We start from the raw sequence: 5,971 nt of genomic DNA on the forward strand, positions 1-5,971 counted from the left end.
GCTTAGGTTCTCTAAAAAGAGCATTGGAATTTCTGATGGACACTTAAGTCTTCAGAATAGAGAAAATGGAGTGCGCAAGAAGAATGGAAGAACACATTAAAGTCCTGAGAAAGTCCATGAAGAAGAGAGTTAAACAAAGACGAACAGTTATTCAGACGGAAGAAATTCGTAAGTAAAATTTTCATTTCATTTATGATAAGTGTGAACACATATACATAATTGTGAACATTTGTACAAATACATTTGAACACACATACATGTGTACATGTATACACACATGAACCACATATGTACACACCTAAACATACATTTGTACACAAACACACACATGTACATATAACTCTAACCCTACCTATACACGCACGTTTACACATACACATATATACATGTGAATACAAATATACATATATGTGCATACATGTTGACACATCATAGGTTTCTGACACAGAATGAATGTGGTCTAATGAACTTAAAATATATTTTTTGCCTTTGAGCAATTCACTATGCTGTTGAATATTTGTCCTCTAAAAATATGTTTGAAGAAATTTTCTTTTTATTTATGAAATCAGAAATGAGAAAAATTTAACCCCCCCCCCCAAATTTTTTTTTTCACATCCCCCTTCCCCTTTTTTCAAAACTGATCTCAATTCAAATTTCTAATGGAGTTTGCAACAATAACTACTCATTTAAATACATCATAAAATATTAAAATGTAACAACAGGTACTTGTTATCACTGAATGGTAAATATTGTTTTGATTTATCAGTTAGTAGTAAAAGTGAATATACATTGTATCTATTATACTAAAATTACGAGGTCCAATTTGTCAGCCGTCATCACGTAAAAACGTTATATATAACTAATATAGTACAAAGGTGTAAATTAAAAATTACACCACTCCAGGCCCTTTTGTTTTCCACGTAATTAATATTGCCAATAATTAAGAAGTTCCGGGTCGAGTCCGATACCGATACCGATACCAATAGTATATTCACCTGTTACCTATTACCTTATTTGTACGTTCCGCATCTAACAGGTGCACCACCAAACGGTGTATTTAGGATTATGCTATATACACGGATCATAATCACAGGGTTGACAGTACTAAATTCAATCATTGTCAAATTGTTACCTATTGTAGTATTTTAATCAGTAAGACTTTCTAAGATAACAATACGAATACTAAAAATCTGGTCTTAAAATAAGGTGTATATAGTAACCGTTTTTAATTTGTTAGCGGGCATGACATAAAACAGTGAATCAAATAATTCAACTTTATTTATAACTAACATAGGACAATGCTGTTGATTAAAAATTACTCCATTCCAGGACCTTTTGTTATCCAAATAATTAATATTACACATAAAACAGTGAATCAAATAATTCAACTTTATTTATAACTAACATAGGACAATGCTGTTGATTAAAAATTACTCCATTCCAGGACCTTTTGTTATCCAAATAATTAATATTACCAATAATTGACAAGTTCCAGTTCGACGGGTTCAAACAGAAAGATTTGAAAGCAGAGAAAACTGTGTATCTTATTATCGGCATGACTTTATCAGATAAAAAATAATACTAAAATAAGGCTTGCGCATTCAGTCACGGACCCGCGATATCACGGGTGTGTTCTAGTATTGTATAAAACAATGATTTAAGTCGATTCAACTACTATTCTGGACAAAGAAAGATAACTCCAATCAATTGAAAATTTTAGGCTATTGCACAATATTGTGCAATTAGATATTTCTTGCTATTGCACAATACTGTGTAATTGAAAATTTCTTGTTATTGCACAATACTTAATATAATAATTTTGGATCCTGATTTGAACCAACTTGAAAACTGGGCTCATAATCAAAAATCTAAGTACATGTTTAGAATCAGCATATCAAAAAAGCCCAATAATTAAATTTTTGTTAAAATCAAACTTAGTTTAATTTTGGACCCTTTGGACTTGAAAATGTAGACCAATTTGAAAACGGGACTAAAATTAAGAATCTACATACACAGTTAGATTTGGCATATCAAAGAACCCCAATTATTCAATTTTTGATGAAATCAAACAAAGTTTAATTTTGAACCCCGATTTTGACCAACTTGATAACTGGGCCAATAATCAAAAATCTAAGTACATTTTTAGATTCAGCATATCAAAGAACCCCAAGGATTCAATTTTTGATAAAATCAAACTAAGTTTAATTTTGGACCCTTTGGAACTTAATGTAGACCAATTTGAAAACGGGACCAAAATTTAAGAATCTACATACACAGTTACATTTGGCATATCAAAGAACCCCAATTATTCAATTTTTGATGAAATCAAACAAAGTTCAATTTTGGACCCTTTGGGCCGCTTATTCCTAAACTGTTGGGACCAAAACTCCCAAAATCAAACCCAACCTTCCTTTAGTGGTTATAAACCTTGTGTTTAAATTTCATAGATTTCTATTTACTTATACTAAAGTTATGGTGCGAAAACCAAGAATAATGCTTACTTGGGCCCCTTTTTGGCCCCTAATTCTAAACTGTTCAGACCTCAACTCCCAAAATCAATCCCATCCTTCCTTTTGAGGTCATAAACCTTGTGTTTAAATTTCATTGATTCCTATTTACTTATACTAAAGTTATTGTGCGAAAACCAAGAATAATGCTTATTTGGGCCCTTTTTTGGCCCCTAATTCCTAAACTGTTTGAACTAAAACTCCCAAAATCAATTTTCAACGTTTATATGCTCTGAACTATATATAATCTTATAAAGGGTAAAATGTACAAATTGTCAATATTAAAAGTGAAAAAAAACTTTCTTTTTGTGTTTTAAAATAATTGATTTGTAAGAAATTTTTAATGTTTAAGGTTTTACGGTCTGTCAACAACGGAACAGTATAACTCAATATGTGATGATGATTTAGATCAGCTACTGCAGCCAATTATAGAAGAGAATCCCCATATAGGCTACAGGTCTATTCAAGCAAGATTAAAAGTTTGTGGTCACTTTTGCCAAGAAACCAGAGTGAGAGAGGCTCTTGTTAGGCTTGATCCAGCAGCTGTGGCAATGAGATGGTGTGACGTTGTGCAAAGACGTAACTTTCGTGTTGCAGGTCCTAATTCATTATGTCATGTAGATGGGAATCATAAATTGATAAGGTATTTATTATTGTTTCATCTCTAGATCTAGATCTGTGAAATTGATACAAATTTACATGAGAGCCATTTTATTTACATCATGGCCTACAATTGTTGTCTTCCCCACCCTAGCTTTTGTCATAATTTAAATAGGAATTTCTCAAAACTGCATGCAGTCTTGTCATATGGAGAATCGCATATCATTATGGCAGTGTGATTTAACCATACTGAAGGAGTTATTGCTCTTTATGACTTGGAATATTTCAATTTTAATGGAAATTCCTCGAAACTGTAAATTCTTGCTTGCTTATTACATTGATCTACCATATGGAGATTCACATTTTTCATAATGGCAGTTGGATTGGACCATTTTTAAAGAAATTAATGTTATTGACCTTTTTTTTTTTAGAATATTGCATCAAAAAGTTTGTATGCATAACCTCTACATTTTATGCATGTTTGCTTATTACCTGATGGAGATTTGCATATCATGACGTCAGTTTTTCAGACCATTTTTGAAGAGTTAATTGCCCTTTTTGTACTAAGGTTTTGTACTAAGGTAACCTTATTTCATGAAAAAGTTACATGTCCTTGTATATTTGAAACGACATTTCCTCAACATAATTACTTTGCATTCTTGCTTATTATGATATGGAGATATATATATATGTCAATAATTTATGGTATGAAGTGCCATATAAAGCAATGTCGAGAGTTGAATTTCAACATATGCACTAATGACTATATGTACTATCAATATTGGACAGACCAGACCTATTTCTGTGTCAACAGTTTATTTTAATCATAGGAAAGCTAAGATCATGAAGATATCATTATCGCTCAGGAGTTAGACCAGTTGCAGAGAAAATTCTAATTATTTCATAATCATTGACATTCTTTAAAATTTGACTTGAATAAGCACTTCAACAGCACAAGCAATATTTATTCATTTTTGTAATAGATAATAGTATAACCATGTATGGTTATCCTACCCTATTTGTAGTAAAAAAAATAGTATAAAATCATAGTTTTTAAGTCTTATACCCCATCTCACTCTGACATTAGTGGTGATATTAATATATGTATACTGCTACTTAACTGTGGTCTGTCCCCCTGTGGTTAACTTTTGATCTACACAAGGGTTCTTCTTACACTTAATATTTAGGTTATTTGCCACAAAAGGCAGATCAGATTTAAATAAAAAAGCCTTGAAACATGGTAGTCCTTTTTATACCCATTCTAGTGGTGGGATCGTGTTGTGTGTCCTTCCGTCCCATTGTCTTGTGAAGACAACTAGTCTTTTTAGCTCACCTGGCCCAAAAGGTCTGTCATCGTTAACTTTTACAAAATTCTTCTCCTGAAACTAATAAATCAACATGACCAAAATGGTCAATTGACCCCTTAAGGAGTAATTGACCTCTAGTCATTTTTTAACAAATTTAGTAAATTTTACAAAATATTTTCCACTGTAAGTACTCTGCCAAGTTCAATAATGATGGAGATAACTGTAAGCAGCAAGAATGTTCAGTAAAGTAAGATCTACAAACATCACAAAAAACACAATTTTGTCATGAATACGTCTGTAGTTTGTTTAATATGCACATAGACCTAAGGTGAGCAACATTGGCTATAAAAAGAGTCTCTAGTTACAGCTTATGCATCCCAACATTTAATAGAAATAAACTTAAAGGCATTTCTTTTTTTTCAGATGGCGTTTTGTTGTACACGGAGGAATTGGTGGAATCAGTAGGCTTATAGTTTTCCTTTCCATTTCAACAAACAATAAATCAGCAATAGTTCTCCAATCGTTCTTACCAGCTTTTCAGAAATATGGTTTACCATCAAGAGTAAGAACTGACCATGGAACAGAGAATGTAGATGTGGCCACTTTCATGACCTTACAAAAAGGGTCTTACAGAGGAAGTATCTTACAAGGCAAAAGTGTCCACAACCAAAAAATTGAAAGATTTTGGCTAGATATGTATCGTGGATGCACCAATGTATATTATGATTTGTTCACTTTTATGGAAATGGAAGGCATCCTTGATATGGAAAGTGAAATTCACTTATGGTCACTACATTATGTATTTATGGCAAGGATCAAAAGATCTCTGGACACCTTAAAATAAATGTGGAATAATCACAAAATCAGAACAGAAAGAGGAAAAACAAAAAAAGCAATTGTTTTACGGGGTGCATTACAACTGTGCAACAGTAACAATGTAGCAGTTACAGAAATGTTTGAAACTGATATAGTTCAGGAAGAAGACTTTGTCATTGATTGGGATGAACCAATTCCAGTTGAAGACGCTGATGGAACTGCAATAAATGTACATACCACCAACTGTCCAGTTCCACCAGAAAATTCTAATGAACTGAAGAGGCAGATTGATCCTCTTTTGGACAGACATGACTTTGGAATTTCAAATTATCTTGATACATTGCAATTTATTAATCAACATGATCAATAATAACAAAAATGTGAAAAATGCTCATAACTGGCTTCCTAAAATAAAATTGCACAATGTATATGTTCATATTTCTCTTCAGAGCTATGTCTTGAAAAGATGTTATGGGGAAGTCCTGCACCACCTTCATCGAACAAACAGGCAGTAAAAATTGGTCAAGGTGCAGTAAGTCTTATGAACTGCAGAACAGGCCAATTTGGATTTCTTGCGTTGGGGCCTAGGATTTACAGAGACAGGCCACCACCACTTAAAATTTGGTTCAAGTCCAAAACAGCAATTTCGAAGGTAGAAACTTTCTACGGTTTTCACAATCTCCTTGACAGTACGTGTGAAATTCTGGGGAAACAGTTCATAAAAAAGTTTCTGGAAGATTC

This window comes from Mytilus galloprovincialis, chromosome 8 (genome assembly GCF_965363235.1).
Source record: "Mytilus galloprovincialis chromosome 8, xbMytGall1.hap1.1, whole genome shotgun sequence".
NCBI lineage: Eukaryota > Metazoa > Mollusca > Bivalvia > Mytilida > Mytilidae > Mytilus > Mytilus galloprovincialis.